At 44.3% G+C, this 16,501-nt stretch overlaps 1 protein-coding gene across 5 annotated transcripts in view; it reads left to right on the top strand.

Moving 5' to 3' along the window:
- LOC105474942 (dipeptidyl peptidase like 6) overlaps positions 1-16,501 on the top strand; it is a 1,161,442-nt gene that overhangs the window by 587,052 nt on the left and 557,889 nt on the right. The window lies entirely within an intron of this gene.

Here is a 16,501-nt window from a genome sequence, read left to right as displayed (position 1 = left end):
ACCTCACCCTCCCCTGCCTCCTCAGCCCAGCCTGGAAAGGCCCATGGAAGGACTCTGCCAGCCCCGGCTAAAGTCACGGGTCCACCTCTAGACCAGCCACCCGGCCTGGGACCAAGCAGTAGGAGCCCACATTCTGAGTTGTAAAACCCCACAATTAGGAAATAGACTTAAAGTGCTCCCATCACATTAGGATGCAATGTGCATTTTTGTTTGTAGGAGCTTGTTCTCCATTTCTTCTTATTTGGGCAAAATAAGCTCAGTTTGACTAACTCTGCCATTTCTAACCCAGACCCCATCATACTCTGACACTTTGACAGCACACTGGATGAGCAAAGAGTTAACTACAGAATGAAGACAATTTTCGTTTGGTCTAAAACTTTGTGCCTGTGATACTCGGTGCCATGAAGAGACTCGTGCTGAATAATTCATTTTCCAATGGTCTTAGGCAATGTAGAAGATTACAAATAGCGTGAGACCCTGACCTCCTTCGGGGAACTTAACAGTTTTCAGTGGCAGGGGAAGTAAGACTAGATTCCTGAAACCATAGCAGCATCCGATAGAACAGAACATTTCCTAGACTCTAGCAAATCTCTTAATTCCAGGTGTACTCGGGAAGACAGTAGCATTTATTGGGTATATACTATGAAGAGAGAAGTATCATATCCTGAGAGGGGGTTTATAGGCAGTAAACATTGTAGTCTTTGCCTTCAAGGTGTTTGAAACATAAAACACGCTCACATTAGCTAAATATGCCTGCTTCAATGCCTGAGCTTATATCGTACAACTGACGTTATCAACCTGGTTTCAAAAGCCATGAGCAAAAATCAAATCAGGTAATGTGTGTAAAAGTTCGTTAGAAACTGTAGCACCACACAAACCGAGATGGTATTACTGCGATCAGACCTTCTGTTTTATAGTGTGTTCCAGAAGCTGGCCTGGTGGCAGAAGAGAATGGGCTCATTAGCCCTGTTCAAAAAAAAATTAAATGGAATAATAGAGAAACTTCAAAACCAAATGAAATGCCATTCCATACACATCTTGGAAAAGTTTATAATGCATTTAAACATGAAGGGCTATTGTGAGCTTGACAATAAAACTGTGAGGATATTGTTCATTTCCGAGATTCGCTTTTCCAAGATAGCTCGATCGTGCAAGTCTCTTTTGGAGTTTATGTATAGTTCTTTAAACTGGCACAGTTGGCTTAAAGCTAAAACACTGTAGTTTGCATTAAAAAAGAAAAAAGTAAGTGCTTTTGCCCAAAAGGCTGGAAGAAATGAGGGCCGCATATGAAGCGAGGGTTCTGTTGACTGTGTGAGTGTGAGATCCTTTTGGCTTTAGGCACTTTTATGGGGCAAGCTCTGACCTTGATGACAGATGATTTCGTCAAGCTCTCCACAGAAGGTGCATGTCTATTTTCATCGTCAACTAACTTCTATGGGGCACTTGCTGCTGTTGGTCCCCCAGCCATGAGGTTTTATTGACCCATTTGCCGTCTCTGGTGTAAGTGGATGGAATCATGTTTCTTGAGAGGAGAACTCCAAGAATAATATGACACTTGTCTTGGAGCTGTTTGAGCTTTGCTGTTTCTACAGATTTCAGCCTTAGTTCCTTCTCTCGTCCTCTGTCACCCTCAGAACACTGGGACAAGGGGGAGCCATGCCGTTTCATAAAATTTCCATAGAGGTTCTGAGTCTCCTTTTTAGCTGATTCCCATGAATTTGTAATATTTTGATCTGCGCTGGTTGCAGTTTGAAATAAATAAAAGCAATTTGATTTCATTCTAGCCAACACCCGATGGGTTTGATGTGGATGAAAGCTAATGAGAGGTACAAGTGAGACAGTACAGGTGAAAACTACAAAATCTCTATCGCAAGATACACACATACGCAGACCCATATTTTCCATTGACACTTAAAAGGAGTGATACCAAGAGGAAACACCAAGTCCATGAACCATTTCTTCAATCAGGGCAGACCCATGAGCAGAGGACAAAGCGGGTGGGGTTCGTGGAAGAAATGGAATATATATCTAGTTTTCTGTTTGATGATGGCCTACGGATTGATTTAATTATGATTATGACAATAACTTGCCTAGTACTTCCTGTTCACGGTTGCCTTCTACATGCACAGCAGTTTGCTTGGGGAGCTGATGTCTGCTCCTAGCCTTTCCGCTCCAGTACCCTTTGTTCTGTTCCATTATGTTTCAGATAATTTAATCAAAGTTGTGTTTGCTCGTTCACTCCCGCTTTGAATCATTCTCACTGCACTTCTGCCCTCCCAGGCAGACGTAGGCTGATGCTGGATGGGTTTCCACTGGCCTCGTCTCTTGACTTCTCTGTGGCCTGTATCAGAACCCAAAACCCAGACTCAGCTTGACTTCTTCCTCTTCCCACGGAGTGACCCCGGTGTTATCTTCCCTCCCAGGTTCCATCCAGCATGACCGCCAGGTCTCCCTCTGTGCTACTTGATTGTACCCACCTTTTGTTACCAATCCGGCCACCAGGCTCTATGTTTGGGTTGGGGGTGTTTCCTGGCCTGATGGGGCACCTTGTTCACCCAGGCAGGAAGTCATGTCTTGTTTCAACATCCTGAATCTTAACCTGACGTGGAAACCGTGATGCTAGCTGACCTGACCTGCAGCCTCAGGCGTCTCTCGGCCCTTTCATGGCCTGATGTTTATGTGGTCCTCACAAAGTCTTAGGATAGGATTTATTGTCTCCATTTTTTCTTTCCTTCCTTCCTTCCTTCCTTCCTTCCTTCCTTCCTTCCTTCCTTCCTTCCTTCCTTCCCTTACTTCCCTTCCTTCCCTTCCTTCCCTTCCTTCCCTTCCTTCCCTTCCTTCCCTTCTTTCTTTCTTTCTCTTTCTTTCTTTCTTTCTTTCTTTCTTTCTTTCTTTCTTTCTTTCTTTCTTTCTTTCTTTCTTTCTTTCTTTCCTTCCTTCCTTCCTTCCTTCCTTCCTTCCTTCCTTCCTTCCTTCCTTCCTTCCTTCCTTCCTTCCTTCCTTCCTTCCTTCCTTCCTTCCTTCCTTCCTTCCTTCCTTCTCTCTTTCTCTCTTTCTCTCTTTCTTTCTGGCAGATTCTTGCTTTGTTGCCCCTGGCTGCAGTGCAATGGCGTGATCTTGGCTCACTGCAACCTCCGCCTCCTGGGTTAAAACGATTCTCCTGCCTCGGCCTCCCGAGTAGCTGGGACTACAGGTGTGCGCCAACATGCCTAGCTAATTTTGTTGTATTTTTAGTAGAGACAGGGCTTCACCATATTGGCCAGGCTGGTCTTGAACTCCTGACCCCAAGTGATTCTCCCACCTTGGACTCCCAAAATGCTGGGATTACAGGCATGAGCCACCGTGCCCGGCCTGTTGTCTCCATTTTCTATCAGAAGTGAAAGCTTAGTGAGAGAAGGTGCCCGGACCCCCACTGACTGGAAATCGGCAGAGTTGGGCCCTGATGGGTCTCCTCACTCCATCCCCCTTGTGGCACCCAGTGTCTTGCCAGCCATTCTGCCCAAGAGGGATGTAGGGCCTTTATTGCAAATGGAAGTTTTCTGGGAACCCCTTAATGACAAAAAATACTTGCTCTCCAGAGTATTCGTGGCAGACCTTGATAACCTTGAGCCTCAAGTGCCCACAATTCCTACTGGGACTGACTTTAAACCTGTATTTCAAATACAAACTGGGTCTTCATTATTCTTCATTGCAATGGATCTCTTTACATGCTGCCCTCAGAACCACAAATTAGCAAGAGTCTAGCTGGAATCTCTTCTGTGATGGAAATTTCATTCCCTAAGAAATAGAGCAGTCTTTCTTAGTTAGGCATTTACTCTAATGATTCAGAAAGTTGATTCTTTATTTTTGCTTTATTTTCATTAGAAACTAAAGATTTGGATGGTGTTTTCATAATCTATTGAGAACTGCACCGGGACTGCCAGTATTCAATAAATATGATTAATAATCAGAGGGAAGACACTTACATCTTCTGTCACACACACACACCTAAATGTTTAGGCCAAGCACACGTTTTTAATTGATTCAAATAGCAAATATAAATTGGGCCTCTCTGTTACCTGAATGTCTTACTTTTTGGAGGTTTTGTTGTTAGGAACTGCCATATAACAGACATGCATCATTTTAATTGAACCTTAAACCTGACACTTTTATTGACCAAAAAAAGGATTTCAAGTTATTTTTCATGCATAAAGCCTGCATAAAGCCTGTACTTCTTTAGTGAAGGCTATCTCAGATATGTGTGACCTTACCTCCATGCCTTTAGGAAAAATTAAACCTCACTGTCTGAGATCCTTAAGATTTGGCAAACATTGGTCAATTAACTCTTCAAAGACTTATGATGAAATAAGTACAGGGAATAAAACATACTGACATATGTCCAAATTACCAGCAAATCAAAATATGCATGACCCTGTGCCTAAGTTCTGTGGGATACAAGTCTTGGGTTCTGTTTATGGGGATGTCACCTTCTATGACTCAGGTCCCTGTCTAGAAACATGATGTGGCCATGTCTTGGTGGTTCCTAATTTATGTGGTCTAGTCTTTTGTATTAATTCATCCCTGGAAGATAAAAGTCAGAGCCCACAGCCTATATATACTGTGACGAAACAAGGATGCAGATATAATGATGATAAAATTGAACCTATGATTTCAGAAATGCGATATGGATATGATATGACAATTCTACCTGCCGCCAGTGTACTAATTTCCCTTGTTGCCAGGGGAGACCTCATCCTCATCCTAATTTACACAGTGTTGTATGTTTGTCAAGAATGCATAATTCTGCCATTCTGTTGTATTTCTAATTTTAGCTTGTATGTATAGAAACACTTTAAAACATTTGCAGGCTACTGCAATCATCGTCATACAATTTGTATAGTTGTCACATAGAAATAATACCAGTTGCTTTCCCCACAATAATTTTCTCTAGAGAGCTAGCTGTTCAATGCTAATTCATATCCTTCCTTAAGGTATGGCAAGTAAAATTGATTTCCTTGGGTCCTGGAAGGGATTCCTGTTCAATGATTGCAACATTTACAAGATTTCCTCTTGATTTCCTACAAGGAAAGAATAGGAAAGCGAGGTGATTGGTCTTGTTGGTCTGCAAATAGTATTCACTGGGTCTCTGGAGGGTGGGCAGAGAGGGACACAAAAAGGCATGTGTCAGAGTTCCTGTCTCCAGGGAGGTCATAGGATCGTTAGATAAGAGAGACACTTGTGTCTAGGTGTCCTTGGTTCAATCCTAATGTCTTGCTTGGTGTCTGGTTCCCACAGGTCGTTTGGGGGGTCTGAATGGTGATGGATACCTCTCGGAGAAAAACAGTTTGAGGCTTCCAGGCAAAGTGGAGAATGAAGAGTAAACACTTGGAATGATGGGTGGCAGGATAAAATAGAAGAATCATTAGTTATTAGAATGATTAGGGTAAAAAGCAGTGTTAAGTGCTTCGTAGGTAGGAGGACCGTATATCCCAATTTGCTTAGGCCAGTCCTGGTTTATGTCAATTGTCCTGACTTCAGTTTTAGTAGCATTCCCTTTTATTCTCAATAGTGTCCCAGTTTGGGCAATAAGTCATATGGTCGACGTATATATTGATGAAGAATTAGGATCTTAATATAGCAACAGATTGGGAGTGAAGATAAAGGTAAAATCAATTTTGAAGTCGCCGTTTACTATACCGTAATTTGATATCTATATCAATCGCTATTTTTATTTGAGGAGTAATGTTGACCTCATGTCTTAGAAGAGAAAAATGAAGGTAAAAAATACTAAAATTTTGCTTAGGCTGTTGTGAAACTTCCTTTCAAAAGTGGAACTAGAATTTAGAACTCAAAAACCTCATTGTCTATACTAACCCCCACCCTACATGGCAGGGAAAATGGAAAAAGCAAAAGAAATAATGGGATATAAAAATGTATGGGACACGTTCTTTCCTCTATTATGAACTTGTCTCTTAATTACCACCATTTATACTGGACGTGTGATTTGGGTTGCCAGAATGGTAAAGGAAAAACACAGATATTATAAGCCCTGTGATAATTTGCAAAGAAATCTCATTTGCCCAGGCTATTACATTTCTGTTCTGCCTTCAGTGGAAATACGCATAGAATGGAAAAGAAATATGCATTACTATGAGTAATTCCATACACTTTAATGCTTTTAACAGGAGTGCAATTGGAGTTTGTTTTCTGAGACCCCTCTGGTGGAGGCGGTTGTTATTCATGCTTGCTGGAACAGTTCTCTCCACGTCTATGAGCTAAAGCAGGTCATGGCCTCAGAACCACAGAACTCCAATAGCCAGAGACTAAAAGAAAAGGGAAAAATGGTTTGCTCAGATCCCTGGGTTGCTTGGCCCACACCCTGAGTGTAATACCTCATCAGGGTTAGAAAGCAAGTGGTGGGAGCAGGTCTTGCTTCTGCGGGCATGGCCTCCTAGAGAAACAGCCCAGCGTTGGAGGTGCAGAGAGGGGAGGACAGGCATTCCCAGGCTCTTGAAGAACTGAAATCTGGAATCGACACGAAGCTGTATCCTGAAGCAGGGAAGTAACGAGGAGCCTGGAAGGGATTCCTGTTCAATTAGTGGAATATTTACCGAAGTGTTGTTTTGAAGATGAATTTAATGGATGATATACATGTAAAGTGAGATAGAATGAAGGGACAGACAGGGATAGGGAAGCAATTAATTTGGCATAGATGTGTGTCTGAAAATAATCTTTGCTGGCTTGCATGGTATTGTCCAAAATAGCAGGGAAAGCTTTGAGAATCCTATTGATTTTGAGTTACTATCCAGGAACTATAAAATATTAAAGCAGAAAGGAGACTCAGTGATCATTAAGTTCATTCTGAAATGAGAGAAATCAAACCCACAGAAATGGAGGGTTTACTTAATTCCCAAGTTTATGTGGTGTTAGGGGCAGGAACCAGGTCTAGAACACACCCACTGCTCCCTTGTCATTAACCCCATTTCCCTGGAGAGGAGAAGGGAATCCGGTGGTCACACTTTGACAGACACAGTGTGGGTGATGCCAGACCCAAAACCTTGGGAAGGGAACTGTGCGGCTTCATGGACATGACCAGATCCACAGTCATCCACTGGGTTACTGTCTTCCCAGTTCTCATCAACCAGGGTTGTTTAGACACTGAAAAATGTTGCTGACTGTGGATAGCTCTGTAAGTAGAGTTTTCCATCTTTCTAACACTTACCACATTTTTTATTCCTGGAACGATATTGAATGAGAAGTGGAAACCATGGTTTTAGCCCTACTTATCTCTTCAGGAAGAACAGATTGGAACGGTACAGGTGTTTTGCTTAAGTTTGTGGATTTACTTAAATATTCCCCATTAAAGCTCTGGTGTACACATTTATTTTATTCGTGATTTCAACAAACCTTTACTGTGTACCACATACAGTCCAGCATGGTCCCATGGAGCTTTCGGCAATGGTGGATTTGTGCTGCACCTGCACTGAGCAGCGTTGCAGCCACTAGCCACATGTTGCTGTCACAGTCTTAAAATGTGGCTGGTGACCAGTGATAACGAGCTTTTTTCATGTTTGCTGGCTGCATAAATATCTTCTTTTGAGAAGTGTCCGTTCATATCCTTCACCCACTTTTTGATTGGGTTGTTTGTTATTAGAGAAATGCAAATCAAAACCGCAAGGAGATACTGTCTCACGCCAGTTAGAATGACGATCATTAAAAAGTCAGGACACAACAGATGCTGGAGAGGATGTGGAGAAATAGGAACGCTTTCACCCTGTTGGTGGGAGTGTAAATTAGTTTAATCATTGTGGAAGACAGTGCGGTGATTCCTCAAGGGCCTAGAACCAAAAATACCATTTGACCCAGCAATCCCATTACTGGGTATATACCCAAAGGATTATAAGTCATTCTACTATAAAGACACCTGCATACGTATGTTTCTTGTGGCACTATTTACAATAACAAAGACTTGGAACCAACCCAAATGCCCATCAATGATAGACTGAATAAAGAAAATGTGGCACATATACACCATGGAATACTATGCAGCCATAAAAAAAGAATGAGTTCATGTCCTTTGCAGGGACATGGATGAAGCTGGAAACCATCATTCTCAGCAAACTGACACAGGACAGAAAACCAAACACCGCATGTTCTCACTCACAAGTGGGAGTTGTACAATGAGAACACACGGACACAGGGAGGGCAGCATCACACACTGGGGCCTGTCGGGCGGTGGAGGGGAAGGGGAGGGAGAGCATTAGCACAAATACCTAATGCATACAGGGCTTAAAACCTAGACAGTGGGTTGATGGGTGCAGCAAACCACCATGGCACATGCATACCTATGTAACAAACCTGCACGTTGTGCACATGTATCCCAGAACTTAAAAATTTTTTTAAATGTGGCTGGTGACTGAGAGATGCAATTCTTAATTGTAGTTAGTTCTAATTAATTGAAATTGAGATCACTACAGATGGCAGAGGCTTTCATGTCAGTTTCAGACTCTGGTATTGGGTCGAGGGAGAAAAGACAAAAGACAGGTCATGATCTCTGAGGACAAGGCTCTCACAGCCGAGGGTGGCAGGGACAAGGAGAGACAGGTAACCAGTTGTCACACTGGAGTGTGGCCAGCTATGTCACTGTGGGAATAAGGTCCTGTGAGAGTGCGGAAGAGATGAGCATGATTCCTCTTTGGGGCGGTCAAGCATCAGGGCAATTTGACAAAGAGCAGATGTTCCTGTCTTTACGAATGGGCTGAGACCGCCCCAGACATCTGAGATGAACATGAAGAGAAAGGAATTTTCAACAATGGGGCAAACATACAAATTCTCAGCAGTGTAAAGAGCAGAGGACCAGAGCCAAATGCGCACTTCTGGTGACACCCTGCGTGCGATTTGGTGCACACACCCTCTGGGGAGGTGAACTAGCAGGCAGCTTGGCAAGAAGTTGCCTGCGGTGTTCTGCATCTCAGCCATTGTTCACCATAGCGCTCTGTGTGAAGTTGGAGAAATGCATCTACCTTTCTGGACTTCAGTCTCCTCTCCACTCCCCAAAGACAGGGCAGAGCAGCTGTATGACTCCTTCCCAGATCTGGGTTTAGTCCTTACAAGCTTCTGTTGCCTTCGCCACCTCCTGCAGTGGCCTTCCTCCAAGACAATGAGATGCTTCTTGGCCTCCTCTTTAACACTGGGTGCTATTTAATGAAGTCACCTCGAGATCCTCCCAGTTACCACGATTGCTGGTGGCGGTCATCTCCCCCAGCTGACAACAGTTTTGTGCTCTGAGTGCCTTTGCTGTTTCTGCATTTTTTTCTCCCCCTCTGGTATTTTAGACCCCGAAGATACGTGGGTACTCTGGGGAGCCTGTATAAAGACTGGGTAGTATTTGGAACTGACAGGCAGAGAGACAACGTTGGCAATTCATTCATCTATCATTACCTCAATTGGCAGTGTTCTCAGTATGCAGGGACTGTCTCTGTGTGGCTTTTTGTGAGAGGGATGTAAGATTTATTTTTCTCTATGACCTACCTGCTGGCAAGGTACAACAGGTCTCTGCTGAGCTCTGAGGGACCTCACTTGAGCTGCACTAATAGGCGGAGGGATAACTGGTAGACCCGAAGAGTGTAGACGGGAAGAAAGAACTCACCTTTGTCAATGAGCCACTCAGGCTTTTGATTTTGTGGCCCTTGAATTCCCACTTCAGCTGACGGTCACACTAATCTGTGGGGAAGCTAATTTTACAAGAAATGAAACAAGAGGGGGTTGCTGTTGGATCAAGAAGATGCAGCTTTGGAAGGTATCCACAGGGGACTAGCCATCAATTTGCCACGTGTGCGAGCTCTACCATCCCGCAGCACATCGGAGCGTGCTGTGCTGTGCCTGCTTTCGAGGTAGACGAGGTATCCCAGGCTATGTGATCATCCGCACAGCAGGGGTGGCCTAATATAGAGATCGAGTGTAAAACTAATAGCCTGCCAAAGAATACAGCCACTTTTTCAGGGTCATAAAAACACGCTTTGACTTTCCCAAAATATAGTTACTATACATGTACTAGCAAATCCCAGAATGTTATTTTCTTATGGTCCACATAGCTAAATACCCACCTGTGGTATACGTTTATTTGGGAATGAGCTAATCCTATTAGGACTTTCGTATTTTCACCAATTTGGGTGATGGGGTCTGTGGTCAAAGATCATAGAAAGTAAGAAATACAGGACTCAAAAATGTGTTCTTCATTATATCTTCACCTTGTGCTTTTTGAACTTTTTTTTTTTTTTTTTTTTTTTGAGACAGAGTCTCACTCTGTCACCCAGGCTGGAGTGCAGTGGCGAAATCTCAGCTCACTGTAACCTCCGCCTCCCGAGTTCAACTGATTCTCCTGCCTCAACTTCCCGAGTAGTTGGGATTACAGGCACGTGCCACCACACCCCGCTAATTTTTGTGTTTTTAGTCGAGACAGGGTTTCACCATGTTGACCAGGCTGGTCTCAAACTCCTGACCTCAGGTGATCCACCCGCCTCGGCCTCCCAAAGTGCTGGGATTACAAGCGTGAGCCACCGCGCCCAGCCATGGTTTTTAAACTTTAATGTGCATGGAAATTACCTGAGGAGTTTGTTAAAGTACAGATGCTGCTTCAGCTGGTTGGGTGTAGGTCCTCAGATCCCGCGTCTCTCGCAGGCTCCCAGGCCATGCAGTTGATGCGGGTCCGCGGATGACCCTCTGGGTAGCAACGTTTGGGGGTCTTCGTGTGTCCACACATGGTGTGTCTGTCCGTTGGGATGAAAGTGCTAGAGCGTTTGCCAAAGCGTTTAGACAGCAGCCTGTTAGAGTTTGAAGCTCCGGGACCAAGGAAATCTGGTAACTGAAGTACAGTTGTTTGTTCATGGATCCAGGTTTAGAAAGTGTGTACATATGCTGGGATTCTGCCGCCCCCCCGCCCCCCCCCCCCCCCGCCAATATTAGCAAAATGTAGTCTTTCATTGTCAAGCTCTAGGAGTAATTTTTCTGTGTCAGATGCATTTTTGGGAAGGTGCGTTTGGCCGTTTCCCACTCAGCGTGCCCGCCAAGTATCCCTGCAGTACTTTGGAAGCACCATAATTGGGAAAGAGTAGAAAGCTCTTGCCTTGGAAGTGAGATGCTTATCTGGGTCTTGGGCACTGGACCCAAGAGCGGGAGGCTCGTGATGGGTCCGGGGAACAGCTGCTGTGTTCCTGCAGAAGGAAATGCCTGCAGCCCAGAGCCTGTGATGGAGGCTGCTCGAGCCAGCTCCTGTCTCAGAGAAGAGAGCCCCATGCCTCCACATCGTGAGAGCAAATGTTCCCTTTTGGCTGTTTTAATAGTTCTGCTTAGAGCGTATTTGTTTTTCCTTATTTTCTAGCATTTTTGAGAAAGATCTGTTTTATACTCTGTAGCCCAGTTTGGAGAGATATGACATGTTTGACTATGTGAGGAAATATACATATTTCTCAGGGTTGTTTTTTTTTTTTTTTTAATTGAGTGTTATTGGACTTTGATGTTTGATTTCCAGGCAGTCTTTAATGTGAAAGGCAAACACATTCATTTTCTATCAGTTCCTGAAAATGTTCCCAATTTTAGAAGCTCTAGACTGGTCTTGCCAACATAGCAACATAGTGACAGTTACTCGTCTGTAATTCTGTACTTAAATCATGAACAGCTAGCACTATCGATTAATGCTTTATACAGTTTCAAAGCTGTACTCCCAGGCTGCATTTAGATGGTTTAAAGCATTGATTTCTCTCTCTGACAACTCTTAAGTTATTGGCTGCCAAAAAAATGAGGAAAGGTTGGTTAATCTCCATGGCTCATATGCTGCGTGCTGTAGAGAATATTGGTGAAGCATCGTTTTTCTTCGTTGTAAGATGCACTAGGGATGTGAAGATTGATTTGAATCATTGTGAAAATTGGAATCAGAAAAACAATCTCCTCATTCAATTCAAGAATTTAGGATCCAAAACAAAATTCAGTTTGGTATCTGGCAATTTAACCAGTATCTGACCTTATGTAATTTTAATTATTGGGGTCAGCCATTGGTATTACATTATAATTTGTAATGATTTATATCAGCCTTTTAAAAATGCTCACAGTCATGGAAAAAACTGGAAAAAACGAGGAAGTACCCCAATCCAAATTACTTAATATCATCTGTTGTAATTAGAAATTAGATTTTAGGGCCGGGCGCGGTGGCTCAAGCCTGTAATCCTAGCACTTTGGGTGGCCGAGACGGGCGGATCACGAGGTCAGGAGATCGAGACCATCCTGGCTAACACGGTGAAACCCCGTCTCTACTAAAAATACAAGAAAATTAGCCGGGCGAGGTGCTGGGCGCCGGTAGTCCCAGCTACTCGGGAGGCTGAGGCAGGAGAATGGCGTGAACCCGGGAGGCGGAGCTTGCAGTGAGCTGAGATCCGGCCACTGCACTCCAGCCTGGGGCACAGAGCAAGACTCCGTCTCAAAAAAAAAAAAAAAAAAAAAAAAAAGAAATTAGATTTTAGTAGACAGTTTCCATAATACATTTCACAATTATTTTTATAACTTAATAGTATAAATACAAAATTATTTCAGCTTTGTTATTCTGTTATGTGCTGTGCTAGTTTAAATTATTCTGGTTATAGGTATATCATCAGCACCTTATCTTCAGCGAGGATTTTAAATATGGGCTGACCAAATGTATGTGGAATTCGTATTTTGTTATTTGTTTAAAAACATAAGGAAAAGGGGGAAAAAAAACCTTTGCAAAGATTCCTTTTTGAGTGCTAGCTTTTTCTGATCCCTAAGTATACCGGCTGCTCTGCCAGGAATTTGCCCTTCATATCATATCTTCTAGAATGAATGTTTGGAAGGGAAAGTAGTAAGATGCAAAAGCAAGAAGGACAGATGATGTTCATACTCACAGTAATAGCTGTCTCTCCTCTTACCAGTTGCGATGCTGGAACAAAGGCCTCTTTCCTGACTGCAGGGTTTGGAGGTCCCCAGGACCCCCCTCACCTCTGCCATCAGCGGCAGGGCTCACTGGCTGTGTGGAAAAGCCAAGATGCCTTTGACCGTACCGTGTCTGGAGTCTGGTTGCTGCTCAATAAACCCTGGTGGCGACCACTCTCGAGATTCAGTAACATTATCCAGAATTTAAAAATACAAGCCTGGGCATGGTGGCTCACGCCTATAATCCCAGCACTTTGGGAAGCCAAGGTGGCAGATCACCTGAGGTCAGAAGTTCGAGACCAGCCTGGCTATCGTAGGGAAACCCCATCTCTACTAAAAATACAAAAAATAGCCGGGCATGGTGGCACACACCTGTATCCCCAGCTACTCAGGAGGCTGAAGTGAGCGAATCACTTGAAGCTGGTAGGCAGAGGTTACAGGGAGCCAAGATTGTGCCACTGCACTCAGACCTGAGCAACAGAGCAAGACTCTGTCTCCAAAACAAAACAAACAAACAAACAAACAAACAAATACAACAACGTGTGGTCCTTGTATTCAAGCCAAGCTTATTTCTGCCTCAAAGCATTGTGCCAAGTTTGTATGTTACTTCAGGTTTCATAAGCCAGCAGGTCCTCTTCCGGGGACTGACATGGTGATTTCATTTTTTTCAATACTTAAGCATGGAAAACAGGCGGGTAATTTGTGACCCATAAAGGAGGGGTGAGAACCACATGAAGGTGAAGGTGGTGGAAAGGAGCAGCTGATGTCGCGTACCGTCGACTTAACATTGCCACGTTAATGTTAATGCCAGTTATAGGAAGCAATGGGTAATTGCCATATTTTTGTTATGGCTTATTGCAGTGAATGCAGGATACTAGAACAAGCTTCTCACATCTCTTACATCTCAAGTGAGAGTATTTCTTAACATAAAAAAAAAAACTCTCAATGCCACATATACCTGAATTGTGAGTACTTATTTCTCCTAACAAATACCTAACAAATATCGATATTTCACTTAACAAATACCTAACAAATGTCGATATTTCACCTAACAAATACCTAACAAATATCGGTATTTTGCCACTTATAGGTTGTATAAATGACTATTAAGATGATTTGTCAGGCACAGTACACACAGCTAACCTATAAACAATGTGCAGACGTAGGTCATAAACTGTAACCCTCAAAATCCAAGTAGTGCCCCGGTGGGAAAAGTTTCACATGTTAATAAACAATTACCGTAGTAGATTAAGAATATGGAATTAATCCAAGAAGCCAATAACGTAGAGTTAGATACTGTAGCACAAGATTGCAGGAACCTGAGTGCTGTGTGCCTTGCTGCATTTCAGAGGTTGCAAGATGTCCTGGAATGCAGGCTTAGGAAAGTGACTGACGCGCCGTGTTCTAATATGGAATTCTCCAGGTATTGGTGGAAAAACGTCAGTCCATTAGCAAAACATGGACCGTTTCTGGTGTTGCTGGTGCTCTATGGGGTGAGTCTGTGGGGCGCTCTGTGGGATGTATTTAAAGAGGTATTCTTTTGTCTCACATGGCGAGGGTGGAGACACAGCATGCTATTTGCCACATTGCATTCTAGGGGTTGCAAGACATCCCAGAATGTGGGCTCCATGAAGGTGGTTCCTGCTGTGTTCTGTACCCCCAGATGTCTTCCCAGGCAGGTCTCATCCATCACCAGAAACGGTCCATGTTTTACTCATGTATTGATGTTTTTCCACAAACACCTGTAGAATTCCATATTAGAAAACAGCACGTCAGTCACTTTCCTGAGCCTACATTCCAGGACATCTTGCAACCTCTGAAATGCAGCATGGCACACAACACGCAGGTCCCTGCAATCAGCATGCCCATATAGTCATAATACAGACCTACCAAACTAGAAGGAAGTCTCAATGATCTGTGACTCAGCCCTTTCTCTTGATAGACCGTGGAATTGCAGGCAGAAGATGTACAGCGTCTCATCTCAGACACTCAGTGGTGGCGCTGAGATAGAATGTGCTCTCCATTCTCCCTGGAGGGCTCTTGGTCCATCTTGCTTCAGTGGCTAGCATGAGAGGAGTGGTGATGGCAGCAGGTGCCGTGGCCATTGGGCAGGCGGGGTATGGAGGACGCAGCCACATGGCCGCCACTCCTGCTATGGAGGCACCGGGTCCCAAAATACTGGTACCATAGCACAGGCCTTCGTGGTATCACAGGATTTGCCAGAGCTGGAACGTAACACCCACTTCACGCCTTGGAGTGTGATTCAAAATAGAGTTTGTAGTGAATTCCAAAAGGCATGTGATTCAAGCTAACTCCCAAGACCATGCAAAGTTGTGGGGAGAAAACCCCACTGTGGGCGAGCTGTGGGGAGCAAACCCCACTGTGGGCCCTTGAGTCAGGGAAGTAGCATGGAAGCGGGTCAGGTAGGATTGTGGCAACTGGAAGGGAGGTGGGCGGACCGTGATTAACGATGCGGAAAGTGGTCGGAGTGGGGAAGAGGACCCGTCTGATTCCCAGGGGGTGGGCTGGCACCATGCAGAGCAGGACCCCCTGTGGAGGCCGCACAGGCTTGCCCACCTGAACTGAGGGGCATGGAAGAAGGGGTCTTTGTAGTTCCCTTGGTTAGGCGAGTCGCCAGCTGGAAGTGGCAGCTGAGACCTGGCAGGGACAACCCTGTCTTTCTCAGTGAGCATCTGATGATGTTAACTGGGGCCCGAGGAGCTAGAGTAGAAAAGGAGAAGCATTTAGATGTCAGTGCCTCAAATCTCCTTTCCAAACATCCCAGGTATAGAAAGTTACATCACTCGTGCCATCTGGTTCATCAATTGTCCTCATTGCAAAGTTGAACCTAAGCTAACTCCTGTTGGGAGGCAGACTAGGGACAAGTGACTTTCAGTGATGCCAAGCTGTGAGGCTGAGGCACTGGCCGTACCTCCTCCCAAATAGAACTCTTGTTTGTGCAAATGCCCCTGGCCAGGATGGTACTCATACACGTCTGCACATGACTTTCTCAATCTCCTCCTAAATTATTCCTATTCTTTTTGAAAACATAAAATTAACCCAGGTAGAAGCTTGTGTTGCAAAACATGGAGTAGTTTTCAATATTGCAATAGGCTCTTTTAGAAGAGCAGCTTTCGCCCACAATCTGATTTTTTAGAAAACATCTAAAATTTCAAGTCATCAGCAGGGTGATATCCACACAGTAGATACATCCCTACCAGACTCAGTGGCAAATTATGACACAGGCCAAGGTCTGTCCCAGCACCGTCTGTCATTTCCGAGTCTTCAAAGAGCTCAGAGACGCCCTCCGTGTGCCTCCTTAACCCAGGCAGGCAGCCTAAACTCCCAGAGTTCTTCCCAGGTGGGTCTCAGCCATCCTGGGCTCAGGGAGGCATTCCAGGACCAGGCCACAAGGGGTAAAAGATGGAGGAAGTCACCTCTTTTAGCAGAGTTTGCACTTTGATGAGAATGAAGGCTCACACCCAGGGAGAAGGCAGATAGGAGAGACGTTTAAGCACCAGCTCTAAGGTAGTTGCAGTTTGCTGGGCTGATTTGGGTGCCCCTGAAGGATTTGTTGTCT

The sequence above is a fragment of the Macaca nemestrina genome, chromosome 4, assembly GCF_043159975.1.
Source record: "Macaca nemestrina isolate mMacNem1 chromosome 4, mMacNem.hap1, whole genome shotgun sequence".
Classification (NCBI taxonomy): Eukaryota; Metazoa; Chordata; class Mammalia; order Primates; family Cercopithecidae; genus Macaca; species Macaca nemestrina.
The sequence above is the reverse complement of the archived record's forward strand: the minus strand, read 5'-3'. Positions and strand labels throughout refer to the sequence as shown.